The sequence below is a fragment of the Rhinolophus hipposideros genome (assembly GCF_964194185.1).
Source record: "Rhinolophus hipposideros genome assembly, chromosome: 4".
Classification (NCBI taxonomy): domain Eukaryota; kingdom Metazoa; phylum Chordata; class Mammalia; order Chiroptera; family Rhinolophidae; genus Rhinolophus; species Rhinolophus hipposideros.
Genome location: NC_138050.1, coordinates 81,705,247 through 81,730,483, shown reverse-complemented (window position 1 = coordinate 81,730,483; position 25,237 = coordinate 81,705,247). Strand labels below are relative to the sequence as shown.

At 38.3% G+C, this 25,237-nt stretch overlaps 1 protein-coding gene across 1 annotated transcript in view; it reads right to left on the bottom strand.

Moving 5' to 3' along the window:
- KLF12 (KLF transcription factor 12) overlaps positions 1-23,744 on the bottom strand; it is a 566,208-nt gene extending 542,464 nt beyond the window's left edge. The window contains exon 1 of the mRNA XM_081045624.1: positions 23,687-23,744. The gene's annotated coding sequence lies outside the window, so the exon portion shown is untranslated. The remainder of the gene's footprint in view (positions 1-23,686) is intronic.
- Positions 23,745-25,237: the final 1,493 nt, after the last annotated feature.

Here is a 25,237-nt window from a genome sequence, read left to right as displayed (position 1 = left end):
ACAATTTGAATAAATTATCAAACTCTTTTGTATACTTAAAGAGTTAATATACACTTGGAATTTTCATTTTATTCCCTTTAGTCTCGACTTTTTCTTGCATAAATACAATACTGTTTTAATTGTTGTGCCTTAAAGAATATTTCAAATCAAATTGTGCATAATCCTTTTTATTGCTTTTTTCTCAAATTTTCTTGCCTCTTTTTGAAAATTGTTTTTCTCTATATATCTTTAATGTTGTGATCAAGTTAAAAAAAACCCTATTGTCTTTGGATGTTCTAATAAACTACCTAGATTATTTTGAGCAAGAAGTGAAATCTCTAAAATATTGTCTTTCAGTAATTGAAGCCTCATTTAAAGTCTTTTAGTAAAGTTTTGTAATTTACCACATCCAGTCTTGTACATTTCTCATTTTTTCTTGTTTGTTCCATGGTTTCAAAATACCTTGCTGTTTATCTTAACCTGATTTCAATATTATAAAAAATAATTTTTTTCCTAATTAACCATTATATGCATGAACTGTGTTTTTCTATATTTCCTTTGCTGCCTGCATTCAAAAATATCTTTTTGGTATTGGGGAAAAAGCAAGATCTTTGATTTTGGACCGGTCTAGATTTGAATCTTGGTTCTGCCACATATATTGCCTTGAAAAATTCAGTCTCAGTTTCCTCAGTGGTATGATGATAATAATCCCTCATAGGGCTTTTATGGAAATTAAATGAGGTAAGTTATGTAGGATATAACACAAAATAGTCATTCAGTACATTTTTATTTCTTGACTTTTGTAGTGATTTATACTTTTCTCCTAGGTTTGCAGTCTATATTTAATCTTCTCAGGGCAGATTCAATGCAACATGAAAAGTAGATGACGTTTCTAGCTGGTGCCTAAAGTCCTTTGGCTCTCCAGAGCCTGTGCACTTAATTTTTTCTCTATTTCTTTTTTTTTTAAATTTATTGGGGTGACAATTGTTAGTGAAATTACACAGATTTCAGGTGTACAATTCTGTATTACATCATCTATAAATCCCATTGTGTGTTCACCACCCAGAGTCAGTTCTCCTTCCATCACCATATATTTGTCCTCTATTTCTTAGTCTTATATAAATTGGCTCTCTTTAAATCATTTTAAAATGTTCATAAATAATATCCTGAGAAATTATCTTTTGTGACAGAAGGCAACTTGTAAAAAGAGGCATTCCAATGGTCTCTATCATGTCACTTCATTGAAATAACTTTTCATTACCTCCAACAGGAAAGGTTGGGGACATTTCCCTTGATAGATTTCACCACTATGAACTAACAACCTTGCCTTTCTCGTATTATCTGAAGCAGCAAACTTATCGGTAAGACACAAGAGTCAACTATTTGAATGAAGAACACAGGGGCTATAGCAGAGTTAGGGAATTTGGGGTATAACTAACCATATACAGAATAGATAGCTATCAATATTATTTAACCCAGTTGATTTGACACAGCCAAACCCATCTTTCAGGCTATCCTATTTCTTTCTCTTCCATTTGGCTTTTTCTCTGTAGCTGGTTCTAGTCCTTTGTTCTCATGGTTTTACCTTTAAATCCTGCTATTAGGGTAACTTCATTCTCTTTTGCTTGCAAAGTTGATGATTGAGAAGCAAAGTCCTTTTTTGTCTGAAAAATAAACCTGATCTATAAACATCAGGTAGACATTGTCCTCCTTATTGGACTTGACCTCTGATTTGGCAGCACCTTCTGGACGATGCTACAGTCATGCCCTTGATGGGCCTCTGGTGTATTTCCCCATCTCCCCTCCTTAAGTAAGCTTCCTTTATTTCTGTGTCAGGATATGCCAGCCACCTGATGGCCTCGGCCTCTCCAATCTTGTGGTTCTCCTCTTGCTTTCTATTTTCGTTTACTATAAAATGACTATACATGTCTTCACATTGCCATCTATAGCACAATCATTTCTGGAGGCTAACTGTATCTCTTCATCTCTACACTTTTTCTTCTGGTATTACACTTTTATCAAATTCTGTTGGTCTAAATATGTACCTGGTGGAATGATATTAATCTTGTATGGTCCATGTCATATATGACCATGTCTGTGAAGTTTTTTTGATCTATCCAACAGGCTGTGCTTCCAGACTCATTCATCCTTTTTTCATTCCCTTCCCCTCCTCCCACAGAGTCATGGTTCTCTCTCTCGTGTTGTCTGGCAAGTACTTAGTGATAACTATGTAGAGTCACTATACTAGGTACTGAGAGTAAAAAAGAAAACGAATAAGACAGAATAGCACTATCAGGGATACCAAAGTAGGCAGAGAGGCATGTAAAATATTATATTAAAATTAAAAAGATTATTGAAAGAAACATGGCTCAAGGGATGTAATCACAAAGCAACTGTGTTTGTTTCCCAGAGCCCCGTAAAATGAGCTCTGTAGGGCTAGTCCCTCCCCTTCTCCTGGATGAAAATCAGGTAGGGACTATGACTTTTAAAATTCATTCTTGAGGCACAAAACTGTCAATTTAGTAATTAGAATGTCCTGTCCCATAAAACATTACAACTACCTCTCCACCTCCTCCTTTTAATGGGATTCTCCCCCCCCTCCGCCCCCGCCTTCTTGGCCATAGCTGGCGGAGGAGAAAAGAAGGAGTAGAGATAGGTTGGGGCAAGATATTCCTTTCATGTTTGTTACTGTTGTTACTGTTTGTTAATGCAGTGCTGTTCTCTGGTCTGGGTGGGTTCTTAATACTGGCACTTTCTATTACAAGTGCTTTCATGGGTTCTTTGGAACCTCCCCTCCACCAACTTGTCAACTTTCCCAGCATCACCTCCTTTGCCTGCACCAATAGCTAAGGATTTCTATTTTTATTTGGACTGGTCATTTTCTGTTCCACCAGCCCTAGGAATCTGGTGATAACTGCCAGTTTCTGGTGAGGTCTGTTCCTACTTTGGGTAACTTTCTGGGTCAGGACCTAAGATGACCCCAGGTAATTGCTCTTTCACTCATTTGGCCACATCCGGTCCAACAGAAACTTTCATGCATTCATTGCCTATTTCCTTTCCCCCATCCCTTTGGCCCCACTCCATGAAATTCTGGGTCTATATCAATCCAGCAACAATTATTTCACTCTTCGACAAAGGAATCTGCCACCTTACCACTTACACTTTAGATTTCCAAGCAAGAATCAAGTATCAGTTCACTCTATTCCCCCAGTAGCCTAGGACATATATTGAATCCTCCCAGTAGTCCCTTTAAAATTGTCTTTGACTTGAGACATAGGGTGAGCACCACACCATTCCCCTATAGTTCTCTCCAAAAATTTTCCTCAATCGATCTTACTTTTCTCAACTCCTTTTTTTTTTTTTTAAAGGTATGCTGTCATATCAGGGGCTACAAAATTAACTTTCTGCCATCCTAATTTTTTAAAATCTCACTTTAAAATGTAGCATCTGTTATTTTCATGCCTCAGTCAAAACAGAGATAGAGAATCTCATTTTAACATCCAGTTGCATAATTATATTGTTAAGGAGGAGAGCTTACTTGCTGCCTTCTCTTATTTCCATGGTAGGGGGATGACTTTAGCTGCTTTCTCCAAGAAAGGGCAGCGCATCTTTTTTTCCTTCTGCTACCTTAGGTGCTCTACTGGTATCAAGGATGATTAGTAAAACTGGAGACAACTCATATTCTTTGTACCACATCTCACATATTGGTAGGTAAGGTTACCCTAAGTAAACAGGTTCTGGACTCACTCTTTTCCTTATGGACATACCTGTCCTTAAAATCCCCTGGGGAGAGTCTCTTCCAGACCTAGTTAAAAGATAATGGGACATACAAGAGTACCACTGTACTCATTAATGTAGTTGGTACTAGACAGCTCTATCTAAAAAGAATACATTTAGCTCATTTGTTTGTGCTTAGGCTCTTGGCTAGAAATCTAGATGGAAGAAATGTTCCCTAATATCCTGGAACTAACTCTTTACATTGGTAAAGTGTGGTCTGACTTTTGGTGGTTAAGGAAAACCTTTCTTTCTGCACAATAATTTAGTATTTCTCTTAATAGTTTGAAATAAATGGAAATGTTGTTGACCTTTTCTTTAGTCATAAGTGCTCTTTGAGGAATATAATCAAAGGGCTGAACAAGCACTGAGATGGGAACATCAGCTCTGCAACCAATGAACCAAAAAGTAGATGACATTACAGTCTGAGAGTTGAGCTGGAACAAAAACATGTAGCAGAAAAAAATACATCAAGTGGCTGTTCCATAGTGGGCTCAATAGAGTAAGAGCACAGAGTACATCACGGCGTTGTTAAGCTTGTTTGGTCTGAGATTTTAAGGGCCCTTAAATTCCATGTTAAGAAGTTTGGACTTATTCTCATGGGCAAAGAGAATATAAGGGTTGGGCAAATATATGGGAACAAGTGAAAGCTGAGTGGTATAGAAGGGTGTTATCTTAAGCCTGCAACACCAGAAATGTTGAATGCCATCGGTGTGGACAATGGGACATTTGGAATGGATTTTAGCAGTAATGTTTCTTGCTACCATCCACTGTGGGATACCCCTATCGTTGAAAATGGGCATGCAACTATGTATATTTTTTAATTATCCTGCATGGTGGGTGAGCATATTAATAATTGTTACCATTTATTAAATTCCTACTGTGGGTCCTATAAGTAATTACCAGTCCTAACAAAGCTGCAAGTCATTCTCATGTTTCATTTATAGATGAGGAGACAGGTGCTCAGAACAGTTAAGAAAGTTCTCCAAGTTTCCAGAACCAGAAGTACAACTCAGACAGTCTAATGTTCTTTCTGAGTAGAGAGTGTGATGCCCGCTTCCTCCTGACTAACCCCAATGTTGAAGTTTCTGAAACCACTGGAAACAGTTTTAACTTAAATCTCTTCCTTAGATTGCTGATAAAAAGTGTGGTCAGGGAAGCAAACTTGTGCTATTACCTGATTTACTCTTAAGTAATATAAAATATACACTGGAAATGTACAAGTCTGTACACAGATTGTACATCACGATGGTGAAAACTGTGCTGACATGGGTGTGGTAAGAGAGGCTGAGGAAAGAGACACCATAGGGAAGTGGATTTGGGGACCAAAATGCAGTCTCTGGTCATGTTCTCTAGTTTTCTGCAAGTTGATGGTAGAAAGTGCTCTAGTGGATGGGGTCAGACCTAACAGTGAAAGATCCTTTGGTTTGTAGCCAGTCTGTGAGAATCATAGGGAAAGGGGTTTTCTGAATACTTCTTTCTTTATTCCCTAACAGACTTTTGAAAACAGATCCAGCTGTGTGTAGAAACAACACTCACATTTTCTGGTCAAATACTATACCATAAAAACTGAGAAAATAGGGAGAAATAAATTCAAGTGCAATTACTTTCTCTGAAGCCTCATATATAGTCACTACAGTAGTTTCCCTTTATCTGTGGGCGATAGGGTTTCCAGGCAAGAATTCCTGCCTGTTCTCAGGAAATTTCTTCGCTTTCCTGTTCCCGAATCCTGAGAAAAGTTGGTTGGGAAATCGGGAAAATCAGTTCCTTGGACCCAGTAATACCCACAATGGGAAATAACGTGCTAATCACAACGTATCTCTTAGATATCATTCCTATTTATCACTAGGGTTTCTGGGCGGGGATTCCTGCCTGTTCTAGGGATTTTTTTCACTTCTACATTCTCAAATCCTGAGAAAAGTTGGTTGGGAAATCGGGAAAATCAGGTCCTTGAAATGGTAGTATCGGCCATCACTGTGGAAACGATTCATCGTGGAGAACAGAAAACAGTGTATATTTTGGGATTTGGGAATGGGGAAGTGAAAAATATTCCTGAGAATGGGCGAGAATTCCCACCTGGAAACCCTAGTGGGGTATATGGTCTAAGAACCCACAGATTGTACCAAACCCTCCATACACTATGTTTTTTCCTATACATACATACTTACGATAAAGTTTAATTTATAAATTAGGCATGGTAAGAGATTAACAACGATAACTAATAAAATAGGACAATTGTAATAATATGCTGTAATAAAAGAGGCTCTGGTCTCTCTCTCTCAAAATGTCTTATTTTGCTGTGCTCACCGTTCTTGTGATGATTTGAGATGATAAAATGTCTACACGAGAAGCCGAAGCATGGCAAATGAGACATTATTAAGTAAAATAAGGGAGACTTAAACAAGTACTATGATAGCACAACAGTCAACCTATAACGCAGGTGGCTACTAAGTGCTGACCAGGTGGGCAGACTGGGTGGGCGGAGAGGAGAGCGTATGAAGCGTGGAGACGCTGGAAAAGGGGATGAGTCACGTTCTGGGTGGTTGGAGTGGGGCATCAGGAGATTCATCACGCAACTCAGAACGGCTGCACCCAATTGAAAGCTTATGAATTGTTCCCCTCTGGAATTTCCATTTAATATTTTCATACTGCGTTTGACCAACCGGGGAGAGTGAATCCTCGGATAAGCGGAACTACTGTACTTTTTGTATGTCTGGTACTCTCTCTTATGACTAATTGATGGTGAGGTAAGAATCAATCTGCAATCCATTACTAATTGGTCAGTTGCTTTCCCTCCACGTCTATCTTCACATTCTTGCGTGTTTGTACTTCTCTGTATTTTATTTTTCGGCCCACTTAAAAATTTTCTTTGAACCTTCTGCTTTTTAAGAATGAGTTTTAAAACTTTATTCTCTATTTTAAAAACTGTATCCCTTTGAGAAGCCCACGCACAGTTTCTCACCACACTTCATGAGTTGTCTTGGAGGAAATGTCACTTGCTCAGAATGTTATTTGCCCTCCCTGCTGGGATAGGGAAGTAGTTTTGCAGTGACTGTCAGCAAAAGAAAAGGGGAAAAGTTATTCCGGCCCCTCTTTCCCTCAAAACCTTGAGACAATAAGAATCAAGACATCTGGAATGTCAAAGTAGTTTGGCTGGACAAGTAAGGATGAAAGGCATTTAAAAATCGGATATGAATATAGTTATTCGTCAAAGAAAATCAGCCTTTGCCTTAAATAAATAGAAATAAAGTACTAGGTCATATATTTTTTTGTAAAATACATTCAATTGCTTTTAACTGTATACAAATCATAAATACATTTACAAAATTAGGTAGACTAAGTTTAGAAGCAGACGAGCATTTTCTTTGAAGACTATAAAACAGGTAGTATCAAAATTTGTACCAACTCAATGGCTGCCATAAATCAATTTTTGATCTATGTGCTTGGTTATAAGACATTCTCCATTTTGGAAGATTGCTGCAATCTTCTTGGTGGGTATGGAAAATATATTTGCTGCACAATAATTCAGTATCTCTCACAACAGGTTGAAATTAATGGCAACTCTGTTGACATTTTCTTCAGGAAGACGTAAAACTGTTTCCACTAAACACTGCCGTGTCCTGGGAGTGAGAGATTTCCTCAGAAATTGTTGTCAGTGAGGTCTTCTGCCTTCACAATGTCCTTCGGAAGCCCAGCTCAGCCACGGAACACTTGGGACCATCTCAAAGTTCAGCCCACGTCCACCTGAGTAAGGTCAGTCAATTACCGGAGGAGGCTGGCAGAAGGTGGGGGTGGGAACTGAATTTGACCACAGCCCTGGCAAGACTGACTCAGTTCATAATGGCAACAAATCTCCAAGCTCCGCTGTGGTGGCAAACGTTAGAAGTGCCTTTCTACCAAGGAGCACACTTTCCTCCCAAATTCTAACTTAATATTCATCTTCAGAGCTCACAGCTTAGTAGCAAATTCAGCCTTAAGATTTAGCGCACTTAAGCAGGTAGGGTGTGATTAAGATGCCGCCTTGCTGGCAAGACTTTACAATCCAGGGCTCTCATTTGCCACACGCATGGTTTTTTGAATTGGGCAAACAGATCTCTGTATTCCCTCCCTGTTAATACCATACATTATTATCAGGTTTCTTGTGGATTCACCCTGCAAGGATAAGGACTGAGAGAGGGAAGCATGCTGATGTTCTGAGGTTCCCCAGGGCTACAGGGTGATGGTCTTAAGATCTTTACACACCAGCCTGGCCTCAGCGTGACGGAAGGGCCTCTCCTGAGAGGCAATGTGATGGAAATGCAAATCTTTGGGTGACTGTGCAACGCCATGTGCAGAAAAGAAAACATGGGGATAGTAACTTTTTTGGGGGGGGGTGAAAATTCAAAGAATAGAAATGAAACAAAGAATCAAACATGAATAGAAAGGATAATGACATAAGGGTGTGTCCCAGAGGTTGGGAACCTTCATTATGGTTTCCATTCTGTTCTTGAATGCTGTGTGACTTAGGGCAAGGCATTTAATTTCTCTGGGTCTGTTTCTCTCCTTGGCATATTTTGACTATATGATTCATATGGTATTTTATAATTCTATCCTAGTAGTCTATGATCTCTACACTCGTATTCTGATTTTCAATACGTTCATAGATTTTATTATAGCAAAACACAAATGTTTCTTGATCCTTAATGACATATTATGATTTAACAAGAATATTAGCTAAAAAGTGGCCCCAAAAGATTCAAAATTCACCAAGTTCCTCTACTTTAATAACTAACCATATGCATACTGGTTCCCAGCACACCTAATTGGATATACCAGAGGAAACATAGATGACAACTTGTACAGACAAATCCTTTCTGTGTAAATCATCTAAGCCAGTTAGAAAGAGACTTCCAAAAATTTAAGACTATATTGTTTCAGTACTTATCAATTTTCAATGGTTACTTCACGAGTATTCTAATGTAAACAAGATGGTTTCCTTTGGTTAATAAAACTACTAGGAAGATGTTATTGGCATAATTCAAAACTTCTGTGAAAGCCTTATTGCTGGTATTACCGGCTTAGCCATGATTAGGAAAAGAGCAGAGGAATTAAAAATGCAAATAAATTCAATGGAATAACCCCAGAATGTTGCATTAATAAATCAGAAAAATCAATGCATCCAGACAAGACATAAACTAAAGGTTCACACTGTTTCCATGCAGACAGTCCTTCACAGATGTTTTAACTAATTAATAAGAGAGCATACACTAATGGGTACCCCAAGCATTGGGTTAGAAGTCAGGGAAATTTAGTTATTATTTTGAATTCTTCCATTTTCTTACTCCACGACTTTTTCTACTCTCAAGGCCTGTGCCTCTGTCTCTACTTATGTTAATATGGGGATAATGATATGTACCTGACCAATGTGAGATTAAGTTATAGACTTTAAAAGACCTAAATTCTAGAAAAAAAATACATGTATTGCTATTTCTATAAGACTGAGGCTTTTGTCAAAAATATAATCTATAAGCATGTATAAAAGTTTTTTACACATATAAGTTTTTCAGAGTCCTTACACATTTCCAGGTACACCTATGATTTTTTAGCGAATGGACTCACCCTTAGGCCCATAGGTCATCCAGCTGACCTATGCCTTTTAGTCCCACAAGGAGGCTGAATGCCAGCTAAAAAATTGGGGGTTGGCAAATCCTTCATTAACACAGATTCAGAAACAAAAAGTAGTCATTACAAATGCATTTGAGGCTGTTGTTATTCCAAATGTAACCTCACGTTTGGAATCGTAATCTGTGGGATAAACACCTTTTCTCAAAGAACAAATGTAAAGTAGTGTGATTATTCTTGGGGAACACAAGACTCCCCAGGACGGTGAACAGATTGGCCCACTCTGGTAAGGTGATCCCTTCCTTAGAGTGCAGAACTTCATCTTCACCTTGAAGGTAATGAGACCTTAGTCAGTCTTCCTTTTCTATTTATAGGCGTGTCAGAGGCCAAGGCTCTGCTCCTTCTGGCTGGGCTCAAGTTACTTCTAATTCATCACCCTTTCCCCTGCCCCAACAAAGAGACAGAGTGATCCTCTACCCCTGGTAGGCAATGGCAGCTTTGGAGGCCAGGGGAGATCTTTTTAATGGGCATATCATTAAAGGGAGAACATGTGAAAAGGGTCTGTGCCTGTGTTGTCGGCTCTCAACTATACTACTGTAATGCCAATGAGAATTATGGACTTCATAGTATATATACAATGTCATAGAATTATGACGACATTCCCACTTTTCCAACATGCTGTATCCTATTTGAAAGTGTAAATATGTTTGTTTTCACCCATTATGAATATGATCTTTTAGGTAAGCATGAACTCCCTGAAATGTGAGGTAGTGTTTTCATTCCACTGTCTTGGTCATGAGATCAGAGTTATATGAAAGTTCCTCTCAACGCATCAGTTTTCTCTATATGGAGGAGGATAAGTTACTGTATATATCAATCTTTATGGTTTTTCTTGTGGGCATGTGGAATCCATTTACTACTTCATATAACACTTTTACAAGATTGAATGTGTGTAGAGAGCCCTACCTGGTATCTCTCACACCATGGAGAGTTTGGCTTCTTGTTAATTACATCTGCAGTCTCAAAGCTTTTTATATAATCTTTCCTAAATGATATTAATAGTAATGGTGGTCCTTTATTAATAATTCATAATGACAATAGCTCTCATTAAAACAACATCATTTAAGTGATTAGAGAACTGGTTAGAGTTGTGGTCAGAAAATGGGCCTGTAGACATCAATACTACTAAAACCATTTATTCTTTCCCTCATAAAACAGAAATAAATATAATGACCAACTAAGATCTTGATGAAATTCTGCCACAATTACGTACGTGCAGACTGGCATTTTTCATTTGTGGCAGAGTTTCCTTGGTGGTATTGTGTGATAGGTCATCCCCAGGAGAAAGACCAGGAAACACAGGACTATTTGCATGATGTCCTTGCATGCTCTGTGGTTTTCTTTCATTCTTCTCAGGTTGTAGCGAAAATGTGATCAGGGGGCTTGTTCCTCATCCTGATTCTTTTATATATGCGGTGCGATGAAATGACAACCTCTTTGAGCCTCAGTTTCTCTCTTGTGTGAGATGGGAAGGGTTATATTTATTTGACAGAAATTTCATTTCACTTGCAAGTAAAACTGTATCTAATGATGCTTTGTAAAGTGCTCTAAGGGAACTATAAATAATCACTGATAATTTTCAGCCAAGCCCTGAAGCAGGTGCACTTCTTTCGTGCACTCGCTTCTCTGCCCCCAGCTTCTCCTCTTTTAGACCATTGTAGGTGCCCATAGTGATCAAGTTGTCGTCTTAGGCCCCAGGATGACGTTCATGTACATACAGGCTTAGACCGGCCCAGATCACTAAGAGGCTAGCTGCCTATTTCTACATTTCCTTTTTCTCCTCCTTCCCTTCTTTTTAAGTGGGTACATCATACCAAAATGTATGTGAGGTAATATACACAGTAAACAGTACAGATGTATTAAAACGACATAATGTGTAACAAGGCAGGAAGCCATTATTTAAATAATGTAAGATAGATGGAGGAGAAATTATACAAGAAAATCTAAGCAAGGACAGCTATTGAAATTCATGATGAAATGTAATATTGAGCTTCCAGGCAGTCAAGACAAAAAGGGAAACAGCAAATAAAATATTCAGGGGAGACAAAATTTCCCTACTCCTAATTCTGGGAAATAATGATCACATGCATATCTCTAGGTATTTAAACTGGGTAATATCTTCAATGCAGTTTTTTTTGTTCGTTTGTTTTAAGTAGAGACAGTCTTCATATGGCTTTGTTAAAAATATTAACCATTGATAAAATATAAGCTCACCTCACTTATAGAGGGACTTCTGGGGCATTTGCATCTTTACAGGGCGCTCTGATCTTAACCCTGAGATTGCTTACAAAATCAGCTTCTATGGTGCTAGTACCTGGAGGCTGATTTTGTAGGTGGGAATCTCTACTATAAAAATAATTTTCTGTGTTTGCTTTGATTTTGCATATGTATGGTCTTGGATTCTGTGTACTTCTGTGAGTTTTATGTCCATGTCTGGATTTTGGAATGGGGGACTCAGAAATGGAGATAGAGCCTTGGAGAGAATGGCCCAGAAATCATTTAAACCAAGCTGTAACTGTCATTTTAACTTCCCTTGGAAGGAGAAATCCTTGGAATTATTTCACATATAACCTCTCAAAAATATTTTAAAGTAACCTTCATTAATCATTACTTGGCTGTTTCTTAGGCCTCTTCCCAAAGGTCTGGTAAGCTTTAAATCCCTAGTGACACCTGCTGGGCAGACCTCAGCTCACTGCTGCAGGCTTTCCAACAGCCTACCTCTTCTTTAACATGCAAAGCTGCAGACCCCGAGGTGAGGAGCTGGCTGCCGTCCTCCTCAGCTCCCAGCCAGTGTGCTCGTCTCCTGCAGGTGACCTCTGCCAGAACAACACTGCACTAGCTCTCCCCAGTTCTCTCTTGGGGATTTATTTTCAACATTTCCAGCCCCTGGGAAACAAACAGGGATCTATCAAAGTTAGAGAGAGCGGTGGGATGGGGAAGGGGTTGGGAGAGGGAGAGAGGAGAAAGAGAGGGGAGAGAGAGAAGGGGAGAGAGAGAGAAAGAGAGAGAGAGAGAGAGAGAGAGAGAGAGAGAGAGAGAGAGAGAGAGAGAGAGAGAAGAGAGAGAGAGAGATCCAACAGTATCCGCCCCCACTCCCAGCCCCAAGTTACTATGCGAGGCTTCTTTGTCTGAAAACTCCGAGGTGAAAGATGCTACTTGAGCCGTATGTTTTGTTCAAGCACAAACCAAATTACACTATACTTGCTTATATCTGAACATATTGGTTTATCTTACATAGAGTTTAATTGATGCAAACTTGAACTTCAGTATGTTAGATTTCAGAGAAAACACCATCCCTGTGATTTAGATGGCTATGTTTTCCTTTGAACAAAGCAAAGAAGAGCGAGGCAATGACACCTCAGCTTCTGTTTATTTCTTCCATATTCACCACCATTACAAACATAGTGTTTAACCTCTTGCAGTATTACTGCTTGTGTCCTTTACTGTCCAATTGCAAAATGTCTTTCTGAGCCACCATATTCCTCCTTGGACCGATCAACTAGTGTGTCAAGTCCACGTTAGCCGTTAGCTGATCAAGCATGGCTTTGTTTGTACTGATTTACTGTGCATCCCGCACGGTGGAAGTGGTTTTGCATATTAACTAAGTGCACAGTAACCTTCCTTTACCTCCTCAGAGCTCCACCCCCTCCCACCCGGCCTCCTCGGGAAATCAACACTGTTACTCACTGAGGAAGCTGCCAAGAGGTTGCCATGGCAACTGTTCTGCTTTCAGCAGCTACTTTTCTGGTCTGAAGGGGGTGGGGGGAGAAAAAAACCTGGGGAAATCTAGGCGGCTTTCTGATCAGAGTTCAGATAAAGAGAGTCACAGTAATTTGCCAGCGCTGTCTAAAATAACCCAATGCATTTGAGAGTTACAGCAAAAAAAAAAAAAAAGCAAACACATAAACTAAAAGGTAAGTACAGTGGAAAGGCAATAATTACATTATTTGGTAGTGGTCTTAAGCTGAAGCATTTCCAATTGATATCAGTCCATCTCATCTAGGATGCTGTTTTATGAGTCGTTTCAGTTTTGTCAGAGCCAAACAAAGATAATGAGTTTTATGAGATTATAAACGGCAAGGGTATAAAACAGCACCAGAATGGGAATCTAACATCTGAAAGTCATTTTCTAAAACTTCATTCAGCACGGGGAACAATGCAGCATTCAGGCATAATAAGCTGAGAACGTGTGGCTCGCCAGGTCAAGTTGGCAACCTCTGAGCTCCTCTCAACAGAGTGGTTTGCCAAGGTAGGCCATGAAACAGTCTCCTTTCAAAGGAAGGGCTAGGATTAGGCAGGGAAAGGTGCAAAGTCAGAAATGGAAGGCAGGGCACACAGGACTGGTGGGTTTCAGTGACATACAGAGAGCTATACTAAAAAGTGTTCCAGACACCTGGTTCATAGGATTTCTACAGCTACCCATGAAAAAGCTGAACAGTAAGAAGTGATTTCTGGCCGAAAACTGGCAAGGCTCAGGCAGGGCCAGGTCCTGAGAGTAGCAGTGACTTTCAGAGTCTGTACCTCATACTTTCTGCCTCTGTTCCACCCACCGCCTAGCATACACCTGCTCCCCACCGGCCAGCAGATTTCCCAGCGCTCCTCTACATTCCACTGTCTCTTGCATTATTTATTCAGCAGTGATGAAAACGTAGTGCTGTGACCTTCTTCATATAAGCTGCTATTTTCTGAATCTATATAGTTTTGTTCAGAATCCCATAACAGCTACAACATCCAGATAAATTTAAAGGGATTGTAGGTTAGAGAGTACACAGAGACTAAACGGGATTGTAACATGTAGTGTCATTCTGGAGACATTGTCATTAACATTTGATGACAAGATTATTAATATTCTTAGTGGAGTAGCAAGTGAAGCACTAAGATCTCAGAGGTTAACACCTCTTTAAGGACATGTAATGGTGCAGCGAGGAGTCTTGAGTTTGGAGCAAAGAGAGCTAGCTCTTTGCATGTAGTGACTTGTTTCTGACTGAAGTGCAGCCATGTTTGCCTACCCCTATGGTATGGTCTGAATATTTGTGTGTCCCCCCCCAAATGAATGGTATTACTACTCTTATAAAAGACACACCACAGAGTTTCTTAGTCCCTTCTACCACCTGAAGATACAAGGAGAAATCTGTACCTGGAAAGGGCCCTCACCTCACTCTAATCTCAGACGTCCAGTCTCCAGGACTATCAGAAATATAATTTATTTATAAATGTTATTTATAATGTTATTTGTAAACTACCCAGTCTATGATATTTGTTATAGGAGCTCAAACAGACTAAGAAACCCCATATTGTGGCAGAGATAATAGGTTTATTGTCAACTTTCTGTAGACTTTTGTCACTCGCATTTTTTTTTTTTTATTTGTCTCTGACAAGTAGAGGCACATTGAGGTAGGAAGGAAGAAGTGAAAAGGGAAGGGAATAAAATATAAATATTGGAAAAAGAAATGACTAAAGCAAATTTACTCTAAACCAGGATTTTAAATTTTTCATGGTTTATATCCTGAATGATCATCGTAGAAGAAAAGAGAATCTGAAACAAGTTGGAAGAAGTAAAATAAAATAAGGCTAAAGACCCAAAGTATTTTATTTAAGCATGTTATGCAAACTACTAGGAGAATGGATATATGGCCTGTCCCCTACACTGGAGTTCTCCTAAATTGAAGTATTATACTAAGAGTTAAAAACAGAGTGGGCTCTCTCCTGGATGTTTGATATAGCTGGAGGCCCTATATTATACACCAGTAACAGAATAGAGAGTGACAGTTCCTCACAGGCTACAGAAAATGTGATTACATTATCTCATCAGCTTCATACGCCTGAGTATTTCTAAAATGCCAGAAAACCGTACGTTAATCTGACCTGTCTGCTCGACCCCCAGATAGCACAGGGTGGCCATATTAATATTCAAAGAAAGCCTTCCCTGGAATGGCTGATTGGACCGATACCAAGTGTAGTCTCTGCGGCAGTTGAGTCCAGGAATGACACATGGAGAAATAATAAAAGGGGGAAAGAATAAAAGCAAAGAGAAAATTCAGAAATTTGTTTATAAGTGTGCAACAGCTTCTAGTCCATTCCTTTTCACTGACCTGATCTAATTCAAGCAGCTATTATTCCTGTGAAACACTGCCACAGCTGAATTTATTTTTATTTTGCCTGCTGAAAGGCAATGTAAAGCAAATCTGAGAGCACATCATCTTCAGGGAAAAGACTGCAGTGTATTACTCACCATAGCCCGCCTCCCCTCTGTGTGAAAAGGTTAATTTGAATAAGGCTGCTACTTCCACAAATAGAACAGCAACCAGCACACAGAAGCACTGCCAATGAGAATGTTTCTCGATGATGTCATGCTTATACCTGCTCCTTATTATTTGCTGAGTTGTGACTGTGTGTTCCTTGGATCTCACATTTTATTGGTTAAAAACCCTGTCATTCTGAGCGCTTCTGGAGAGTTTAGACACTGTAGTTTTTTTACAAGCCCAGAATTGTGTCAGCTTCTGTACCTCAACAAACTGTTGGAGAATATAGAGTATTTTAAATACTGTCATCCTGAAAACTAATAAAGACCTTTTATAATTTATACCTAATTTACATGGACTCTGATACTAGGTTCCATTTGCAGTGTAAAAGTACCATTAAGAGATGTCTGAATTTTGTTAGAAAGTCTGTTTAATTTTCTAACAAAACTTTATTAAAATGTTCATTGAAAGATTATGTTTAGCTTAATATTGTCACCACTGGCTTCATGGGAAAAACTTATCCCATTTATTCTACAACGATTTACACCTATGCAGTAGAGATTTCATAAAAAGAACGGGGTCTAAAATCTGTCAGTTTGTTGGATAGGCGACCCTGGAAGAGGGAGACCTACCTAGTTTATTTTTGTCCTAAGTGGATTTTTTTTTTAAACTCAGTTAGGTTTTAATGTCATGAAAATGTGTGTTTCAGGTCACTCATATTCCAGGGCTTTTCTGAGGAAACGCCAGCAAACGGATTTGAAAACCATACTACCTTGTCATGAAGATGACAGATCAGCTCTGCATGAGTTAGGAATTATTCAAATAACCGAAGGATTCAAACAAATATTCTGGTCAGCAGGAGATACAAATTTGGTTGGGAGCACAGAAATAAATGGTGCTCAAAAGGTCTGAAAATCTAAAGTCTCATGATCTGTGATGATGAGTGGGCAAAGTTAGGTCCTCACAGACTTAGAAGACAAAGTCAAATTGTACATGGTTAGTTGGTGAAGCAGACTCTATATATCGAAGGTTAACCTGTTACACAGGCAGAACAGTATATTAAATGCTCCAAAGAGAAAGGCGGGTCATGAAAGGAAGAGCCAGATTTTAATGAGCAGAGAGAGACTTGGAAAGGGTTCTTGTGTGGGTGAATGAAATAGAAAAGGATGAGTATAATCGGAACAGACCTCCTTGAATGGATATATGTATTATGAGGGAAATTTAGAAAAGCAGGTGCACAAATTAGCAAAGATGATATAAATTAAGAAACAGTAGAAAGTACCAAACATTTTGAACATTTAATCTCAAGTTCAATAGCTAATATCAAGTATTTTTAAAATAGAAATATCTTTGCAGCTGTCTTATTGTCTATCATGGCTTGCATCATGGCTTATTGTCTATCAAATTTGATAAGGAGTTAACTAGATGTCAAAAAAATTGATTATTTTATACCATCTATAAATGCTAGTACAAAATTATTATGGACTTGAACATTCCATGAGAATCGTACTGTGTTAAGAGCATGAACAATGTAACCAAAAATGAAATTTAATTGTGGTAATAACTAGAGAATATAATTCAACCCTTCTATTATAGTTAGAAATAGCTACAGCCACTTGAACTTGAACTTCACAGAGTTTCCACCAATAAACTGCATGTAAATTTTGATTGCAGAGATCTGTCTTAGTGACAGCATCGTTGTCTAAAGTACAATGGCCTCTGGTACAGACCTGGGTTTAAATCCCAGCTCCAATATTTAGGAGCTCTTCAACCTTGGTCATTTTCATTAATCTCTCTAAGCTTCAGTTTTCTTGAGGGATAATGATTGATACCCAAATACAGAGTTATTGTGAGGATCAGAATGAGTAATGCATATATGTCTTATTTGTATATTGCCTATCTCAGTAAATGAAAGATTTTTGTTAGTTTGTCGGTTGTTTTAATTTTATTACTACCTTCAAGGTCTTTTAAAGACCCACACGATCTGGTATCAGGTTGACCATTTTCTTTCACTCTGTCTCACTCTGCTCCAGCCATGTTTAACTTCTGCCATTTCCCAAATATGCCTAATGTGCTTCAGCCCGAAACGTTTTGCCTTTGCTGTTCCTCTTGCCTGGAATGCTTCTCCTACCAAGTCTAACCTTTACATTATTCAGGTCTCAGCTCATATATCAACTCCCTGGAGAAATCTGACTTAACACCCCGGCTAAAATAGCATCCTTCTTGTTCTCTTTCCCATTACACCATATTATGCTTTTTCATTGTCACTTATCACTACTAGACCTTACTTGATGGTTATATTGTTTTATATTTTCATTATCTGTTTTGCTCACTTGAATGTCAGGTCCATGTCAGCAGTGACAGCTTTGTTCACCTCTGTGTCCCAGAGCCCAGAGCAGTGCCTGAACATAGCAGGTTCTCAAACGTTTTTGTTGATGAGCTGTGATGATGGTGAAGATAGTAATGGAACCCTAAGTTCTTCATGATGGTGCCATCACAGGGATGTGAGTACATTGACCAGAGGGGATATTAATACCCGTGCCTCATACCAAAGTTCAAGTGTGTACAAGCTTTTCTTATCCAGCCACAGGGAAGTATTTTAATTTGCTCATCACATCTGAAGGATTAAATTATATGACATTGAGAATATATAGTCCCAGTACTCTTTACCCAAAGGATGCCAGTGCTGATTAGGGTAGATGAGATGGGGAAAAGCTGGTATAAATCACTGGGCCAATGGTCCAGAGGAGAGTCTAGGGCGAATCCTCGTTGAATATTTTTAGCTTTCCGAAATCTATCATTTTTGTTTTCCTTCCAGGCTCCCCAAAACTACTTGTGTTGCCTCTGATTCTCATGAATTGTTGGGTGCCATGAATCTGGGGACTTTGGATCAATAACAATTAGAGAGGAAAAGAGTAAATTCAGAAAGGCGTTTAAGACATTCTCCTCATTATACACACTTACACACACATTAATACACATATGTGTTGAGTGAAACAACCGAATGTTCAGAAAACTTTTAAGATCTTCCTGCTTTGTGCCCCTCTCAATCAATCATGATGTTAAAATAAACTCCCTTGGATTTCTGTTTTCCCAGTAACTGAAGGACAATATAAGACAGCATAAAGCTTATGTAAGCATTATCCCTGCTGACATTCCAAGTGAGCAGATCAAATGCTACCTAATCATTTGGTTACAGCTTGGATTTGGCAGTCTCTCATAAAGTACTGAATCTGAAGCAGCATCTGCCTTTTGCATCTTGGCAATGTCAGCACCTGTGGCTGCTGCTTCTTCTAGAAACTAATTAACATAATGAGAGGAATATGAAATAAAATCATTGCTAACCAGAATGCTTTTTGAAAGATTACAGATTCATGGTTGAAATTCAGGGTGTAGAACCTATTTTTAAAGAAAATTGCCTATCTTCTCTGACACCTTCCTCCTCTATTACTGTCAATTTCAGTTCTCTTAGATTAGTGCTTCTTTTACCTGGAGATCTTATTAAAATGCAGATTGTTTCAGAATGACCGAGTAGGATATGGAATTTGGCATTTTCAACAAATTTCTAAGTGAAGTGATGTGTTGGTCTTGGACCACACTGTAGATGACATAATGCCACATGTTTGGTTCTGCTCTTCTAAATTAACATAAAAATTTTAAATGAAGTAGTTCACTATTTTCCCTGACACACATTTTATTGTACCTGTGTTCAGAGATTTTATTCTGAGGTATGTTCACATCCAGTTGGTAACAAGCCTCTCTGAGCCTCTAAGAAATGTTTTCCTCCTCCTCATTTGCACAGGGGCTGGCTCACTTAGGCCTTCCTCTTTCTCCTGCAAAGCTGAAATAACCTCCAACTTATCCCAATCCCCAGCCTCATCTCGCTCTAATATACCATCTTATATCCTGTCACCATACTCTCTTTCCAAATAATTTTTTTGATGAGGTCACCTCTTTGATGAAAAACCCCTGCTGGTTCTTCTTAAAATAGAGGTTGGCATGAGCTCTGTCATCTGACAAACCTGGGCTAGAATCCAAGTTTCTTCAATTTCTTATTATGTAACTTTGGGTAGCTTGCTGAACTCCTGAGAGCCACACTTTCCTCATCTGCACAACAGAGATAATATTACTTATCTCACAATGTTGTCATATGATTTAGAGGCAAAAGTATAGGTAAAGCATCTGGTATGTTGCCAGCCGTAGTAAATGTTCAATAACTTAATTACTTTACCCTCCCCCCTTCCTTTCTAGTCTGATCGATTTTGGCTTCTCCACCCTCTTATATGGACACTCTTGAACCTTGTTCTTCTTGTCCTTCCTCCAAGCCACACACATGTGTTCTCTCGCCCCCCGAACATCTCACGTCCTGATACATCTGCTGAAAGACTCATCTCATTTTCTTCCACCTAGCAAATCCCCTTGTTCTTTAGGACACAGATCCTCTGCATTCTTCTCTAAGAGCCCCAAGCTTGATTACCAGAGTGGAATTTGCTGCTCCCTTCTTGTTTCCCATACCACTGGGATCACGCATCTCTTGTAATACACTTGCTGGGATGTGTTGTTATGATTTGCGCTGTGGCTGGTAGGATTCGATTGTAACCTTTCAGTGACCAGGGATTTCTCTTATTTCCCAATCTTTAGTGACTTGATCATTTGTTTCAAAAAGGGATGTAATCAATATGGTATGTACTTTAAAGAAACGGAGCTTCAATATTATATTCTAGAAACAATATACAGAGAAAAATAATTCTGAAAGTTTTTCTAAACCAAAATAATAGCTTAGAGTAATAATCCTCATTTTCTAGCAGATTTTAGAATTTTCAGGCCTTGTCTCAAGTGCTTTACCTACACTATCTCATTGGATTCCCTTAACTATTTGTTGTAGGTGTTATAATCCCCATTCTACAGATAGAGACTCACACTCATACAAGTTTAATAGCCTCCCATGATTACACTGTTTATAATTGTTAGAGTAGGGATTGAACATAAGTCTGACTCCAAAGTTTATGTTTTATACGGTACTATCTCATGTAATCTGCTGCCATAGCCTTTTTTCAACTTCTAAAGTATAGGTTAAAAGCATGAACAGAGATTTGTATTAGCGAAGAATTTGTGGAACAGATAAAGGCATTCTCTGAGAGTGTCACACATGTAATTTGTCTGGAGATAATAGTTCATAGGTAGATAAGACATAACTCAGAACTATAAAATTCTTAAATCTGGACACATTGGAATCCTTTCCTTTTCACTTATTTATTTTGAAGAAGCCATTAAACAGTCTTGTTCCTGAGGGAAAATGATTTTAATCATGCCTTTTTGACTTTCAAAGATACTTTTCCTTTGCACCACGTAGTAGTTTCATAGACAGTCCTTACACAGACCTAGCTAAATCATGTAAGAGGGTCGGTACCTGTCGTCTCAGAGAGACCATGCAAAATCTAAGGCAAACCATTAAAGCTTCTGTGTGTTACCTGGTTCTGGGAGCTGCTAGTTGTAGCAGACCCTTCAGATATTTTTAGTAGGGGAAATCTTGTTGACAAGAACCCTTTAGGGAATAATCATATAGCTAATTGCATCAGCAATTAATGACAAATTGGTAGCTCGATGAGCAATTGTGATCCCAAATATGTCTGAAGCCTCTTGGCAAAGCAACTACAAACTGTTAGTAAAGTTCTCAGTGGAAGTTTCTATCTATCTATCTATCTATCTATCTATCTATCTATCTATCTATCTATCATCTACTTATCTGTCAATCATATGTCTTGTCAACCTCTTGGAAACCTCTCATATATAGAATCTGTAGAATCTATAAGATTTCTGAATCTGTAGAACGTGTCTAGGTCTATCTAGACTATGCCAGAATATTTGGAAATAAGACATTGATACCTCGGAATGCCTTAATGCCGAGAGAATTTCTCTAAGTGTGTTCCCTGGAACATTAGTTCCATGGGCTATTAAGGGATATCAAGTTGAGAAAATAAAATATTCTAAGGCCCAAATCACAGAGAAACACTGAGTTTAAAAAAAGCTAATAGGTTTCTTTACTACTGGACTTCTCAGAATTTTTAATACGTCAGTGTGTATTATAATTCTCCTGGGATAGTATGATTGCTCTCTTTTCAATGTGTTTTGTTCAGTGAGTGTGTAACAAATATTGATCTGCAGAATAGGCACTGTGGAGCTGTGGGCAAGTGTTTCCCCCCTGGTAGGCGTTGAACATATTTTGCCTGGCTGTGGGCTAATGTCCTACTTGTTAGTGTGGCACCATTGTGTCAACTCTGTGCAGACTTGATGTCTAGAGAATAGTAAAGAAGAAGTCCTACATAAAAATGCAAAGAAGCAAACATATATGAAATTTTGTTATGAGCCATGATATTGAGGGAGTTCTGTAATTATAAATATTGAAAATTTAAGAATCAGATATGTCCTCTGTGGTTCCATAAACACATCTTATGTTAGTGAATTCATTTGGATGAGCTTGAAATACTATATTTTCTCCACAGTATTGCTAACAAGACTGGTAATTTTCAACCCATGTCAAAATATCACAGGTAATGGGAGAATTTAAATTTTATAATAGTCAAACATTTGTGATGTTTCAAAAGTCCAGTTAGGAAGGTCTCCATGTCACGTTCTTTTTCCTTTCTGAAACTTAACCACCTGGAATCTTACCATCACGGCCTATAAGAACCTGTATAGTGAGGGATGAACTGAAGTATATGCTACTATTGCAGTAGCAGAGTCAGTATACAAGATTCTAAACCCAATGTTAATGTGAATCCCGGATTCCTTACATTATTGATAAACATGTACTTGCTCAGTACGGATAACTGAGAGTCAGCTGTCAAAGCAGTTTTGCAGTTAAATTTTTCTAAGACATTTGCCTGAAAAACATGAGGAGTGGTACATATGTGTGACCAAGAGAAGAAAAGGATGTGGGTTTGGAGGTGGATATAGACATAGTTGTAAAACTGGCTGAGTGTCACCCACTCTCTCCCTATATTTGGTAGGGGAAATTTATCTTCATTAAAGATGTCCTTCTGGAAATTGAAAACTCAATTTCTTAACTGCACTAGTCATATTTCAAAGGCTTAATAGCCACATGTAGCTAATGATTACGGTATTAAGCAGTTCAGATATAGAACATTCCCATCATTGCAGAAAGCTCTACTGGACAGCAATGTTTATACACAAATTTCAGACCCAGGTGGGAGTTAGGAGTAGGAAAAAAGAAGACAGGCTAAATGGCAGGATTTTATCAGCATTTGGTCATTTGTGAAGTTCTAGAAGATGGAAAAGTATAATGTCCTAAAGTCTTTTCAAGTTTAGAGCTCTATACAAAGAGTTTTATGCTTGAGTTATAAAGGCATAACAAGTGGAGAAACAGGAAAAATAGGTTAACCTTTAGCTCTGTATATAACATTTTTATGTTTTTCAACTTATTACTATTAAGGAAAGGAACAAGTTAGCTTGTTTTGCAGCAGATATTTTACATGACTCATCAAAAGCAGGGATTCCTTTGCTTAAACAGCTTCATGAGAATTCAATTCCATGAGAAATCTTAGTGCACTGTATTTGTCTAAAGATTACAGTTGGAGTAACCTCAAAGAGTAGAGTTCCCCGCAGGGAAAGAAAAGGCAATGTGTGGGTAAGGGTAGGATCACGGCAGACAGAAATGAGAAAAATTAATTGCGTGAGAACAGTTCATAGTTTCAAGGGCTTCAGAGACATCGACAGCAATGAGGAAAACATTAAGAATGAAGAGAAGCTGGAGGAGAGCTTTCTGTGCTGGAGCCATATGTAACACAGATTAAAACCAATCAAGTAAATTCTTGTATGAAAATTCACTGGCTGGACAGACAAGTGCGCACTACTGTTTTAGTTTTTAAGCCAGAAAAGCAGAGATAGGGCGGTATATATAATAATGAAGAAACAAAAGAGGATTCTATTTGAAAAAAATGTCACTAACATTAATGTCTAATTTTAAATATGGAAAAAAAACCCTGGGTTTATATCTTAATGTTAAATACCTCTTAATCACAACTCCATGGATTTCAGATTCAGGAACAAACGTAAGTATGATTTTTCTGTGAAGACAAAAAAATAGAGAGGTCTTAGAAATACAAAATTCTCTTAGGATTTAAAAATTGGAAGTTCATTCATTATTTATTTCTTCAACAAATATTTGCTGAGTCATCACTTTCTGCCGGACATTATTATAGACACTGGGCAACAAAGCCGAGTCAGTGCCCTCATGGAGCTTGTCCTTCCAGTGGGAGAAGGCAGACAACAAGCAACTCAACAAATAGGTAGAATGTTAGGGGTTTATATACGCTCTGGGAAAGATGAAGAGAGCTACAGGGGATCAAGGATACTAGAAATAGCAAATACTATTGACTGACAGTGGGGGCTGCTATTTCACCTCATGTGGTCGAGGAAAGTCTCATGGAAAAGATGGCCATTGAACCCATCTGAAGGAAAGAAAAGGCTGTACTTCCTTCACCTGAGGGAAACACAGGCACTAGCATGTGGCCATCTGGAGGAACACTGTTGCAGACACAGGAATTAGTTTATGCAAAGGTTCTGAGGCTGACATATGTTTGGACTACTCAGTAAACAGCAAGGAGTTTGGTGTGGCTACAATCAAGTGAAAGAGAAAGCCCGAGGAGAAGTTGAGGTCAGACAGGAAGGAGAAGCAGAGTGAAGACGGAAATCCAGGCCTTTTCAAGGGTGTTGGGATTTCTCTGATGGGAAGCCATGGGAAAGTTCTAAGCAATGTGATTCAATTCATGCTTTGCTGGTGATTTTTGGTCATATATGCCTTTCACAACACTTTTCTATTTCCTTGCCTCATAAATTGGAATGGATATATATATATATATATATACACACACACACACACACGCACGTATATATATGTATATATAATATATGTATATATGTATATATATAACCACATGTATATATTTTATATATTACATATATTACATATATTATAATTATATGTATCATTCTTGGTAATGAAGAAATGTTTATTTAATATATTATATATAATTATTTTAGTATTATGGGGTTCTTTTATATCAAATTTTGGGCAGATTTACTGGTATATAATAAATTATATTTTCTAAATAACGTCAACTTGTCTTAGGTTCCATAGCAATTATCAGCAAGAGCAAATTGAATTTAGGTTTCTTTAATCTCTAAATACTTCCCCAACTTTTTCATAAACTCTCAGTTTTAAGTGCTAATAATACGTATTTTGAGAGGAAGCCCCATAGACAATTTTGATGTAAAACTTTCCGCATGTGCATGCCAGGGAGAGAATTCAAAGCAGAGGGAGCTGAGTTTAGAAATCGTCAAATGATGTTCCTATTTTCTACCTCTTCTTTTTTTAAAAAAAATTAAAAAAAAATTAAGGCTCAAGTGACTTTGGGCCAAGAGAGGGCTCAAGCAGTTTCTATAACCCCAAACTTCAAGCTCTGTTTCCTTAGTTCCAATGTTACATGGGAGGTGAAACAAAGACAAAAGAACAACAAGAAAGAGAGACTGCTAGAAGTTCACCAAACTTCAAGCTCTGT